This window comes from Argiope bruennichi, chromosome X2 (genome assembly GCF_947563725.1).
Source record: "Argiope bruennichi chromosome X2, qqArgBrue1.1, whole genome shotgun sequence".
NCBI lineage: Eukaryota > Metazoa > Arthropoda > Arachnida > Araneae > Araneidae > Argiope > Argiope bruennichi.
Genome location: NC_079163.1, coordinates 31,895,869 through 31,911,050, shown reverse-complemented (window position 1 = coordinate 31,911,050; position 15,182 = coordinate 31,895,869).

The following is a 15,182-nucleotide window of genomic DNA, read 5'->3' as shown; positions in this document are numbered from 1 at the left end:
AATTTTTATGCGAGGTAAAAGGGAATGAAGTCTTTATTAGTGATTATGCGAGAAAGCTTTGGGAAGACAATTCTAATGGATTTTTGAAAAACTCTCATATAACATCAAAGCGGAAAGTTAATCTAATTAAATTTAATTACTGAAAAATCATACTGTCTGTATCAGAGCATAGCCATTGGGAAGCAAGGATATATAGATAGCCCGAATGTCAGTTTTAAAGGGCATCATAAATATAAAGCATTACGTTTGATACTGCATCATATTTGAATTCACTCTTAATTTACACTAATCATCATCCTTTAGGGTACCATAATTTTCTTTTGAGTATTATCTGCAAAATGAGAACGGAAAGGATCTTTATAACTCTTTTACTTTCTCGTTTGAGAAGAATAGAAAAGTCAAGCATTATAATTCTCAAAAAAAGTAACTTTTTTGGCGATGGAGCGACAACGAGGAAATGCTAAGATTCCACCAAAACATGGAGATTTATCAAAAACCGGAGATAGAATACTAAAATTCCAACCTGCTTTTTTGATGAATCTCCGAATTTTAGTTCAAAAAACGCATGTGTGGAATTATGTCTAGAAATTATGAAACTAGCTACACAAATAAAATTTAGTGTGCAGTCATTGTCAAATTTGTATATTTATATCTAATTTAAGACGAAACCCATCAACAAGAAGTCTGCTTATCCGCTGGTGGCACATGAACACGATACATTCGAAAGTACAGTGAGGTAGATAGGTGAAATATGGCATTAGGTTTTATCACTAGGACCAGCGTTTGATTGTCTGCATGCTTATTCATATCTATTTCAACGCAACATCTGAATAATGCAGCAAGTTAGATAGATGAATTTATATGTCATTATGCACCTTTAACCAAAATTATAGGGGGGGGGTCATGTTTTGGACCAGATGGATCAACAGGAAATGCACTCTTACAAAATGTATACTTGTCTCTCTCTTCATTATATGACAAAGCTAAACATAAATACTCGCAATATCGTACAAAAAAGTCGAGAAGTACACACATCAAATCATATATATATAAACAGCGCTTGGCTGAAAAGATGGAAATTTTGGACTTTCAACTTCGATTTATTTCATCCTGGGAGGCATAATTTGTACAGATAAAAAGCGATAAGAGATAAGTCAGTCTACATTGCGACGCAAGAGCAAAAGAGAGATAATTTTTTCCTTTCCTTGATTTTACTATGAGATTTTGATAGGGATTCTTTTACACATGAAGACTTCGGAAAGGGAATCTTAGGTATATTTAAAGGAATGTTGTAAGCACTAGGTATTTTTATCTCTTCACTCAGAAGGGGGGGGGATGTTTCAGTCATCATTTTTCTAGAGCGTGTGTTAAAAATTATTAAATAAAAAGTGAGAATTGGATCAGGAAACAAGAGAACATTTTAGAATGAATTTAATATGGGCTATATTAAGATAAAAATTAGGAAATTATTTAAATTTTAAATTAGATTTTTAAATACTATTACATGGGCATGTTATATATATATAATTTATAATATGGACATTTTTCGACATGAAGGCGCAATCGCATTTTTTTTCATACTGATTAAAACTTCCTTATTGAAAATTCATTGTTTTATCCTCTATAAAATGAAATTAAAATTACGCGTAAAAACGTTTTGATAAGAAAGTAAAGTTTTTGATTTCTATATCAATTAAACTCCTTTTGATTCCAAAAGATTACGGCAAAAGAAAGTTACATCTATATTGGTCAGATATTCATTTATCATTTTGCCAAAGAATGTCTCACATTTATTTTTAAAATCAGAAATATTCCAAATAGCTAATGCAGAGCAATTTATGAATAGGTAGCCTCATCTGTATTGGTGAAATACAAATGAGGCTACCTATCTGTATTTCACAAAGTTATTTTACCTATCTGTAAATTCCAAAGAGTGTTCTATATTTATTTTGAAAATCCGAACTTTCCCAAGTAGCTATTATTGAGCAATCCATGAACTGAAAACAGTAAAATAACCTTAAAAAAACGTTTTTGACTAAACATTCATTTTCTAATTATGTACTAATAATATGCATAAAATGTTTTTTATTCCAATTTTCTAAAAATTATTTAAAAAACAATTAAGTGAAACTTTTAGTGGGGAATAGAGATACCATTTAAATAAGTTGTATTATTTCTGATTAATAAATTGGATTTACAGGTTAATGATGCATTGAAATCTAAGTTCTTTCTTCTTTTATCTCCATGTCAATTCAAAAATAAATTCTAAAATATAGAAATTTGAAAATATATTGCTAATTTAAAATTGATTAAACTGAAACTATTTTATGATGAAAACTCTTTTCAAGGAATTCGATCTTTATGAAAGACAAGTGAATTACAGAAATTTCTGAGGGAAAAGATTTCATGAATTCACTGATCTCCCGAAGTTTCTTCTCAAATGTGGTTGCTTTATGTAAACAACAAAATGAAATATAAATTGTTTAAAATATTGTAATTCCTATGGTTTCAATATTCAACCGATTTAATCATAACACATAATGGCACATTGCTCTTGAAAAGAGGTACACAATTGCAAACTATCTGGTTCAATTTTGTTGGTCCGGTCCAAGACGATACTCAATAAATACCAGCTCATTTAACAAATTTAACCCTCTGATGCAATCTGGGCTAAATGTATATAATTTACAAAATGTCTTTCTTATGAGAATTTTGAATTCCTTCTAAATCATACAAATTTGCCGTCTGTCGTATCGACAGTTTTTATCAAAACTGAAGTTGATTAAAAAGAAACGATTCCATGGTGTTTCTTTTTCTTAAATTTCTTCGAGTTTCCAAAATTCCCGTAGTTAGAACTCTTACTTTTGCAATTCGCAATCCAAGAATATGAAACTTTTTGAAATTATTAACTTCCCTCAATTCTGAGTAAAATCAAAAACTGATTTTACAGTCAATTTTTAAATTAATCTTATTGATAAATTCAAACTATCGGGGGTCGATTGCTAACTATTAACTGACTAAATACAAACTATTAAACCGACTGGACCGATTACACCTAATTGAACCCTGCGTCTAAGGAACTCTTTGCCATATCTACTTCCAACTCAATTCAGTGATTTAACTATGATAAACAGTAAAAGCACCCATGTCACATCACCTGCGTACCAGAGGAACCAAAATTGAATTTAAGAAAGTAAAGGAGTAGCCCATTATTAGTATTTTGATAAATCTCTACGTTTCAGACTTATCTGAGTCCGGAAAAAGAATATTAAAATTATGCCTGCCACTTTATGAAGGCAATTACTCATATAGATATAGAAGAAAATAGACATGAGGTTATAACATAAAAATTATAGATTTCGGTTAATTCAGAACGAAATTAGCCAAAAGTCTATTTATCTCTCTGCCCGTAAGCATGGGAACTCAATAACTCAAAACCCAAAACATGCTAGATGGACGAATCAACATATGGTCTTAGCATCAGAATAATAGATTAGCATCAAATTTTGAACCCGATCGATTGAAGAATTAATTGCAGGTTAGTCTGTCTAATCGTAGGTATGTATATACTAAATCTCAAAAATATTTAAAAGAAAACACAATACACAAACATTTAGATGAATGAAATTTGATATGTAGTATTACCTCCAAAATTATTATAGATGTGTATCCATCTTTCAATCCAATCGATTAAAAAGTTGCAAATGCATACTTTCACCACTTATACCTTGAAGCATAAAAATTGCCTCATTTCATTAGTTTACTTTAAATTCAGGAAAGAACGCTTTAGCTGATTTTTTTTTTTTCTTAACTCTAAATTTTTAAAAATCAAAACTGTTTCGAACTGGGCCGCGCACATACTGAGGTTGGACCTGCAAACTATAAAGACGAAACGCAGTAAATAGTTGCCCCCTTTCAATAAGGAGCAAGTCCACCTGCTTCTCGAAGCTTGTGCGTTACCTGCCGCCCAGAGCTTGACCCTAGATAACCCCTACCATTTTGGAAACCCCGATCAGGATGTGATGGGCCTCGGTCGGTAATTTATCTCGTTGTTTTAGCGTGGCCCGCATCATCCAACAGGTGGAGAAAGACTGTCGACGGTCACAGTATTGGCTTACTCACTTGCAGGCTGATGATTAGAGGGCTTGCGAGGGGTCACTTCTTCAGCGAAATGGGGAGATTGTTATAATTATAGGCTATTTAAACCTCGTGTTTGTCGGCCTCTATTGTGCGCATGTTACACCCACCCCACAGCTCGAGTTTGTTTCCCGCGCGGAAACAAATTGGTTTACTTTTTGTGAGCTTTGATTAACTTCTTGCGGTGGGCCCGTTGGATGGTATTAAAATTTCACGGCTTTCAAATGAAAGTGCCGCATCTTTTCGAGGGATCGTAATTTCCGGTAACTCTGAAGTTGCTAAATTGCTGTGGGTGTTTATGTATTATAGAGAAGTAATTAAAGAAAAAAAGAAACGTGAAAATGAGGAAGAGGAGGAATGTGCACAGAGAAATCAGATAATATGAGTGGAATTAAGAATATATAGAAAATATTGTTGAAGACAGTTTTGCAGACACTTTGGCCTATATAGACGAAGTTCGATGCAAAACAGTTCGAGTGAATTTCCCTTTTCTAATGCAAGTCTTCTTAAATTATGAATAAAATCCCAAATAGGATCTGTATTAAGATTTTCAGGTCACAAAAATATAGGTAAAATTAATTTTTGTCAGGTTCTTCATTAGAATTGAAAATAATTATGGAAACAGCCCTGTTAACAGTAACAACATATTTTCATTGAAATTTTTCGAACAATTACTTTACTAAACTAAACCTAAACCTATAACTAAATTACTTTTTACTTTCTCGTATATGAAATATAAAGAAAGCATTGAAATCGTCGAAAAGAAACTCAAGATTTTCAAATTTTTTACGTTTCAAACCGGCCTGAATTAAAACACCTTTGACATTATGTCTGTCTGTGAACACGATAACTCAAAAGCACTTTGAATAAGATGAATGAAGTTTGGTATCTAGACTTTACACCAAATCTGTAGATTTTTTCTTGCAAATTTCGAACGAAATCTGTTATCAAGAAGTCTGTTTGTCTAACAGTTCGAGTACATATGAACTCGATTACTATAAACGCAAAGAATTGGGAGATAAAATTTGATACTCAGGTTTAGCATCTAATATATAAATATATATCAAATTTTTAACCAAATCTATCAACCGTTTGTCTATCTGTACTTTTACATATATGCAAAAGCAATAACTCATAAACGCAATGTCATAAATCAATGAAAACCAGTATGTTATCTTGTGACTACTACTGTACCTTTGAGTCAAATTTTCGTGTCAATTAGCAGGCAATAAAGCGTCCATAATATATATTCTCGCGATATATTTAGTAAAAATGCTAGATTTCCGCCAAAGAACTATATTTCTTAACTATCGTTCACCAATGCCACGCAAGGTTATGCGGAGGAAGAAGGATAAGAATGTTATTGGAGAGCATACGAGAAAGTTTCGGGGAGATTACTTCCGCTGATCCCTTTTTTTAGGACTTTGGATTGCCCTCATTAAAGTAAAAGTTTTATTTATATTACGGTGTTACCTAATGCATCAGTCAATGTAGTTAGTTATTTTTTCATTTGAATAAGCATTTAATTTAAATTTTTTTATTAAAATTGAAGCCAAATCTTGATATCTATTTTCTACTATTCATCCCAAACATAAAAGTAAAGGATTTCTTCCATAAAATAACTGTTTTCAAGTCGTGGGCACCGAAATTATAGGAATGACATTTCCTTTTATAATCTGTATTGTTTACAATCAATATTGGGAACAGAAGAGATTTCTATAGGTCCACTGAACAAACATAAGTTTATGAGCTACTTTTTGCATCTTTTTATCACGCAATCTCAGGTTAATTCCGCTTTCCTTAAATCCAAATTATGATTATTTTCCACATCAGTCTTTTCAATAACACTTAACTCCGGATTACAATATTAAAACTGCCGCACTTATTTCATGTGCCTTTTTTAGATAAATAAAAGAAATATAAAATTGAAAAGTCTTAAACGCGTATCTGTAATAGTCTCTTTTGACAAGGATTTTATCAGAAACCTAATTTTTTTCTTCATAAAGTTCATATATTCTTGCAATATTTTGAGAATCGCACAGTCATTTCCTGTTTGGATTATTTTTCAATATGTAATGGCTTTCATAATATAGAAATGAAATAATATAATCCATTATAAATTGTGAATCAGCATTAAGCATTCATATATTTAGTGAGCAGCCTTTACAGCCTTCTTACCTCTACAGTCTTCATTGCGCATCTTTCCTTCAAATACTTTTATTGGGCCCTGTTCGCCTTTTCATTCGATACACAGAAAGAGTTTAAGTTATATTTTTTACGCACTGACAAAAAAAAAAAAAAAAAAAAAAAAAATCTGATTCCAAAAAGTATATGTTGACCCTTTTATTAATAACCCAGTCTGTTTCCCTGATTTTCTTTGTTTTATTTCATGATGTTGGATTAGACCACATCCTGTTAGCAACAAATGACCAAAAACATTGCTAAAATATCATAACGATGTTCATCGGCATTCAGAATAGCAAGCAATATAGTACATCTTGTGTAAACAGGGTAAATAAAAGCATTTTGCCTTCTATAATTACACATTTTCCAGGGAATTCTCAAACATTAATTTGTTTTCGTCTTTTGAAAAACTGTTCTTTACTTAATGTTTGTGTGAAGCTGCATGTTATCTCAGATTTTTTTTTCTCATGGATAATTTTTCCTATTTGTTGATATATCATATGACGTAACATATTTAAAACGGCTCATCCTCTTCGTTCCTCTCCAGAAAAGCAAAAACCTTATAGTTTGTAATCGCTAATCCGTTCTGTAAACATACTTCCTGGGAGGATGCAGGGAATTTCGAAAATATTTTTGGGCAATTTTGGACACATTTATATTCTTCTATCACAAGGCCAGCATTATGATTACAAACATCATGAATGTCAGTATTTCCAAACATTTCATTTCTGTGATATCAAGCTTTTAGAAAGAGAACAAATAATTTCATTCTTTGACTCGGTATTCCAGTACTTCCCTGAGATGTCTTAAACCTTAAATTCCTCCTCTCTTCTTTATAAAGTCGAAATTACAACTATTGACCAATCAAAGTAAACAGCATTATGCTTGATTAGGAGATTTCTTTCAAATCATGATGATAAGATAATGTACTATTTGACAAATATTTACATGTGACAGTTTTTCTATATTTAATAAATATGCATTTCTGAATTAAATGTTGTCATCTAAATATGTGCATAAGTCCCTCTAAATTTAAAAATAAGCATAACTCATCAAATTTTGTAGATACAAACGTGAAACGTTACTTCTGCATAGATAAATATAAGAGAAGCATTTTATTAATTGACACTTTTACACAATGAGAGAAGCATAAAAATTTAATTTTTTAGTATCACCCTCCAACACTACGGAAGCCAGTGCGATTTCATAGATTTGCTCACCATATTTTATAAAAGTTTATATTGGTAGTATATACTTATGTACAATATTTAGGAGAAAAGAACTTATTCCACTTTTTTGGGACACCCTACATAATCACATATAAAAAGAATCCTCGATACAAACTCATTGTTATAAAACAAACTCGATTGAATATTTAATCAAACAATAGTATTGATAGAACATCGGCATTTTTCAACTGAGCATTTGGCAGTGAAAAATATGGATATTGTATTTTTAACTAATGCCCATCTTTTTAATTAATTTAATCAACTAAAGTGCAGATTTTGCAGAAATATTAAAAAATTTTCACCAGTTTTGATTTGAATACTTACACCAAACACATAATTTTCAATTTTTTTAAATGAGCACATTTTTGCTTATGTTTTATGCTTAATAGCAACCCAGGTCTGCTGTACTTTGTCACTTCCCGCTATCATCTCTTTGCCACGGATCCTGAAGCACAACACCACAGGAACTAACGTCACTCTGGATAACACAAGGCTTCATAGGATCCAAAATAAAGCGAACTTACATAACAAATATTTTATTTCTTGGAATGGTAGTTCTTCAATTTTAGTGGATGGAGTAAATTCTGGGACATTTTTCTTCTTAAAGATTTGGCTGTTTCAGCGTAATTTTTGATGTAACTGCAGTAGTAATTTAAGAGACTTCGTGCACTTTTTAAAGCTGTTTTGGTTTTAGGCGTTTCAATGATTTCAACGTCACATAAATTTTAAGGATCTATTTGATGACTTCCTGCTCCTCTAATATTGCCTAGATACCTTATTCGCGTTTATACGAAGATCCTTTAATAATCTTTCTCAAATTCTGTAACATTTTACAATTTGAGGGAGCTGCTATTGTCGTCTCTAACTATGAATTCATTTCGCAAAATACAGTTATCATGACTTTATCACTTGAACTTCGGGCTATTTTTTCCTTGTGGGAGAGAAATTGTGTAGCCATCCCATAATAATGTGTTTCATTGTGAAAGTGAAGTGGTAAAATCACGATTCATCCCCAATAATTACGCAACGTAGGAGTCGATGAGCTTCTTTCTGCAGCATTAGACCATGGCAGAAGATTGAAATACGATTACCAATGCTGTCCTTTTTGTGTGGCCATCAAAAATTAAGGTACACATCTAGCTTTCGATATTATATGTTTTCATGAATAATGGAACGCATACACTCATATGAAATGTCCAGCACACTCGGCTTTTAAGTTTAATGCATCAATGTTCCCGAATAACTTGTAAGACAAATGGCAAAATTTTCAGCACTAATGGAAGTTGCAGGTCGCCCAGCTTGATCATCTTCAGTTATATCCGTGAGGTCATTTCTGAATTCCTTGCATCACTTTGATACTGCAGGTCACGATATTGCATGTTTGCTATAAACAGTGACAATTTTATAATGAATTCCAGTGCAATCCACTTGCTTAGTCCATATCTATATAAAACGTACAGTTCCTCTTACTTGCACTTTGGAATACGGATACAGCTGCCGCATCATTACGAACCATTCTCTAAGCATGTTCATTAGAAGAAAAACTATATACTTTTCCTTCTGAAGCTCTCAGTCCCGTGGAATTATTTCGATCTTTTTACAATACTTTGCCAACTGCTTCCAAATGTCACGTACTTGTTTATTCGCCCTCGTAATAGTATTTCTGCTTCGATTTGATTTCTAATCTGGAATTAATTCATCACATTAAATAGAAATCCCTGGGACACTGTCGAAGATTATATCGATTTATCTACCTGCGATATAAATAAAAATCTTCTATAAGGAGGTTAATTAATTCAACTTTTCGCCAACTCTTCAGGTTGAAACCCGTTTTCTTCTTGACGAATTGCAATTCGAGCTGAAATCTTACTACCTAAAAATTCAAAATTTTAACTAATAGGGTTTATTAAAGATTCGAAATCATTCATTTGACGAATCTTGTTGATATTCGATAGTAAACGAGACGCAAATTGTTGTATGTGATGAATATCTCTTGGGCCTCTTTTAGTTTCCTAAAATTATCTTATTTTTAAAAAACGTATATGAATGATCTGTTTTAGTCTGACAATACGATTCTATTTGTATTATCTTGACTAAACAAACGTTATTTACATAAACAACAAATTTAAATTCATGTATCGGAGTTCTCTTTCAAAGTTCCTACTAGGGATTGCAATATCGGAAAAAAGTTCAACACCGGTATTCGGTATTTTTTAGATCTTAATACCGGGATACCGGTTTTAATACCGGTAGTAGAAATTTAAGAAAAAGAAAGAAAACACAGGTGTTTCTTTGTTTTATTTGCCAGTTTTATTAGAGAGTGTAAATACCACAAAAAATAATTTGTAACATACAGTGGTGGCCAAAAGTGTGGACATTTTTTGAAAGTTTCATGTTTTTCAACTTTGCGTGCTTGTAGAATATATTAATTTTCACTTAAATACAAATGTTTGTATATCAAATTGAAAGTAATTTAATGTAGAATTTAATAACAAAAACAGTATTACAATATCTGTATTACAAACAAAGTTGCGCTAATTTTAGTAAGATGTATCTTAGATTTGCATTTTTTTTAAGTGATACTTACACAATCAATACTGAGTAGGATAACTCTCATTTTTTAAGACAGCTTCACAGCGTCTTTTCATCGAGTGAACGAGTGTTTGGAGTTCATCTTTCGTAATCACATGGTGCCAAGAATCAATTATAGATTCAATAAGTTGTCTTTTATTGGATGGACGTTTTTTTCGTACAAGAATTCGCCACAAATTTTCAATTGGATTCAGATCAGGGCTGTTTCCTGGCCATGGTAATACATCTATACCTTTATTTTGAAACCATGCTTTGCATACTTTTGCTGTGTAGCATGGAGCTGAATCCTGCTGAAAAGTAAATGGTGCTTTGTTGGGGAAGAAATCCCTGATGGCAGGTATCAATTTTGGTTCCAGGACAGTTTCGATGTATTTTTTGGCATTCAGGATGCTATCAATCACTTGAATTCGGCTCACACCATCTGCAGACATACATGCCCAAATCATGGCATTTGTTGTTGTTTTTATAGTTGCTTCAATGCAATCAGGATGAAGCGCTTCACCTACTCTACGTCTCACGTATTTTCTACCATCACTATCAAAGAGCGATATTTTAGTCTCATCGGTCCAGATTACTTGCTTCCATTGATTTTCTGACCATTTTATGTGTTCTTTTGCCCACTTAACTCGTCTTTCGCGTTGCTTTTGATTTAAATATGGTTTTTTCCTTGGAATTCTAGCTTGTAGTCCAAATTTTGATAACCTTCTTCTTATTTTTCTTGAACTTACTGCAATACCCGCTGCATTCATTTCACATCTAATGGCATCTGATGAAATTTTTCTATCTTGAAGGCATAACCGTTTAATTTTTCTATCGGCAGTAGCACTTGTGCATTTTTTTGGCCTGATTTGGCCTTATTTTCCACTGATTTCGTTTTTTCATAACGTAAACAGAACTTTCGTACACCAGAACAAGTCACTAAACCACCAACTTGTCTTGCAATTTCAGCATAAGAGAGGCCATTTTCTCTCAATATGACAATTCGGCTTCTTTTTGTAGATGTCGAATCAGTTCTTCTTGTTGGTGACATCGTTTAAAATTAGTTTAATTAAAAAAAAAGGACTTAAAATATTCAAAAACAGCAATACTCTATTTAATTGTACTAGTATGCATCATTCCGCAAAATATTTCCACAACAATAACTCTTTTACCATCCAAATAACCTAAACTATAGTTACATACATTTGATTGGTCCTCAGAATAGTGTTTGTGATCGGCTAGTACGCTTTTATTACAAAACACGTCATTATTCAAAACAATTTGTGTTTGTTTGTTCTACTAAAATGAGCGTAACTTTTTTTGTAATACTGTTTTTGTTATTAAATTCTACATTATATTACCTTCAATTTGATATATAAACATTTGTATTTAAGTGAAAATTAATATATTCTACAAGCACGCAAAGTTGAAAAAAATGAAAATTTCAAAAAATGTCCACACTTTTGGCCACCACTGTAAATTATAACAGTATATAAAGAATCACAAAAAAGTAAAGGAACATCTTATTTATTTAATTCACAAAAAAAGTGTAAATATCACTATTCAGTCTGTTATAAATTTTTGAAATGGGATTTTAAAAAACATAATGTATCAATTGTACTGTCATTAGGCCTGGAACGTAATCTTGTGCAAAAATTACTAGCTGTCGAAAACGCTCTTTCGGCATCTACGCTAGTTGGTGGTACTGTTAGCAACGCGCGATATACGTTTTCCAAGTATTTACCTATAAATCCCTCATCTTCAAATAAATCGATTTCTCGTCGGATGGTTTTGGATTTAGCTGATTTCTGTGTTGTATTTTGGTTTGTTGAAATTTTTTTTATTTATCGCTAATTCTAATTTTTGTTCAAGAGACAATTCCTTTTCACTATTGACATTAGTGTCATCATAATCTTCGATAACTGTACCGAATTCTGAATGTGAATAGGTTTAAGGGTAAAAAATTTTAAGAAAATTTACTATAAACTTGATCAAATTTGAATTGGTAGTCTCTTTTCTTCTTTTTCGTTTTCATTTTTAAAATCATTATAATTATGTAAATACCGTAAGACATTTTCTATTTCGATATGCCTTTCTTCTGCGGTTTTTTTGCAATATAATATATATTCTTCAGATAGTGATGTGTGCTGTTCTTTCAGTAACTGCAACATGAAATTTATTGTTGCATTAGCTGTTAATAAATTAGAATCTCTCCAACATAATGCCTCAACAGCCAGTTTTATTGGAAGTAGAACTGATACAGTTTTGGATATTAAGTCGAATTCAATATCTAAAAAATTAATTTGCAGGTTTAAGTCGATTATTGCTTTTTGGATTGGATTTCTCAGTTTCAAAAATCGTTCATCATTAGGAGTAAACTGTTTTATTTTCAGTTAGTGTATATTTTTGTAATATGACATTTTTTGTAGGGGAACGTTTAAATATTTTAACAATTTTTCGAACTTTATAAATTATAGGAAGCAATTCTTGATGGGTTAATATTTCATTCTCATTAGCAATATGTTGGCTATCACTGAACATATAGTGAAGACAATTTAAAAAATTTCTAGTAAATACCGAAAAAATGGTATTTAAACTTGGGAATACCGGTATCACAAAATTGTACAAATGGTTCAAAATACCGTTATTCAGTATACCGGTATTGCAATCCCTAGTTCCTACTAAGTCATGCACATACCTGTATCTTCCCCACATCTCCTAAGCAACAATTCATCTCTCTTCACTTTTACTTCTTTTGACCGTGGGACCGGAAGTGTTACTTAGAAGTAGGTGGCATAACAAAAGCAAATGTCCGCAACTACAATTTGAAGTTACAGTGAAAAAATATTTCACTATACAAGGCTTATCAAATGGAATTAAAAATCATTTCATTCAAAGTGCTTCACGCATTTTAAAAAGCTTATAAAAGCTGCAGGTAAGTGAAAATATACTTCGAAGTAAATGTAATTAATGCATCAAGGTAAATGAACGTTGTTAATCATAACCTAAATAATGGGAGAAAGATAATGTTATTAAACGACCTGATAAAAATAATAATTGTTAAAAAAAATTTTAATGATATAATTACATAAAAATTTCTATGACAATTAAATGTATAAGAATTTAATTGGTAGCATTAAAAGAATGAACTTTTTTAAATTTTAAAATGGTGCAACAACAAAAGCAAGCCACTCTCGTCTTGCCGTAGTATTCGATGTAACAGTATAACAGTCGTCACGACAGCAATGAGGCGAAAACTACGGTTAAATTCTAATGGCCATCACAGACCATGGTATAAACCTCATGCAAGAGGTTTCGGCAGGCTCTTTGGAGGGCATCACCGGAGGTCAGGCTCTTTAACCCCACAGCTTACTACATACACCACAGAAGCGAGAAACAATCACCAAACCGAAAACTTCTCATCCCCATGTTTGAGATACCCCCGTTGGGATTAAAACGGCGTAGACACAATTTCTGAAAGATAATCGGATAGATAGATAGTTTTCGGAAGACATTTTGGAATCCAATCATATCCTCCGACAAAGACATAATTGCCAACACGCGCAGCTGCTACTTCCAAGAGATGGTTCGCCTCTTCTCATCGTTCGAGTCGAATTTGCAGTGAAAATGCAACTTTAAATTGTTCACTAGTGGTACTCAGCTCGTAAGCTGAGTATGCATCTTTTAGAGTTAGCATACCCCAACTGTATCACGAAGAATTAGGAGGGAGGCGGCAAAACTTCGAAAGTCATGGCAAGGTCCGCAAGCGGCAGTGTCCACTCCCTTCGACTTTGGAGTACACCGGAGCAACATGGAACTTTTGTGCTTGTAATATACCAAAGAAAACCGAATATGCCTTTGGATACTTTATTTTCAATCAGTTTAAACCAAAATTCGATACAAATCTAAAATTTTGATTATAACGCCACTTACCAAATTTTCATTTATCTAAGTCATTGTATTTTAGAGTTATTAAGTTTATATATATACAAATTTACAGACCAGTAAACGGTCAAACCATTGACGGATTCGATCCTAAATAAAAACATCTACAATTTAAATGATAAAACAGTACGTCGAATTTTATCCATCAAGCTCTTCAAGTTTGTTGTTTCTGTGCTTACATGTGTACAAAAGACAGACAAACGAGATTTCTCAAGATGGAATTCGCTCACAATCTGATAGAAATCTACAAATTTGTTATAAAGACCCCACAGTAAATTTCATATGTCACAAAACATTTGTTCCATGTTACCTCAGTCACTTAATTGGGAAAGCTATAGTAAATCAGGTTGGTTAATTAATAAATTGTTTGGGAGAAAAGAGTATTTTAAGAAAACATAATAATGCATTCACGAAAAAAAATCTCTTAATTTCAAATTATTTTAAAAAATGGAGAAAAAGGATAACATCTACAAAACTGTTCCTTTACATCTACAAACTTGTTCCCAACTACCCTAACCCCCTAAGTATGTAAATGTTAAAGGCGTTTTATTTCTTTCATTTTACTGAAATTTATATTATAAATGTTAGTTCAGCTGTAATAAACAATGCGTAACACGGCAAAATAGCTTTTGTTTTATTTAAATACGAAGCAAGTAATAAAAATGTAAACATCCCATTTTTGAGGATAGTGTCTTACAAAATAAACTCTACAAACACCAAAATCTAATTCTGCTTTAATAAATTAAAAATGTCAAAATTTTACAAAACAAAAACTAAATAAATTCTGTAATAACATTGTATTTTCTAAATACAGTGGCATGATATATAAAAAATAAAATATGTCTCTAAAAATAAAATGCATAGCTTACACAAACTGTAAATTAAGTATATTTTCAATAAAAAATACAATTTAAAACTGTTTACAATGAAAACTTCCTAAAAAAGTCTTACTTCTCAACTAGATATGATAATATTCACAAATATTTCGCAACAATTCAGGATAATTGCTTCAACTGAACAATCCAATTTGGCATTTCATTATAAGTACTTATAATGAAAGACAGCAGCCTTGACAAGAAAAGCTAAAAATTTATTCTAGATTATTTATATTTGAGT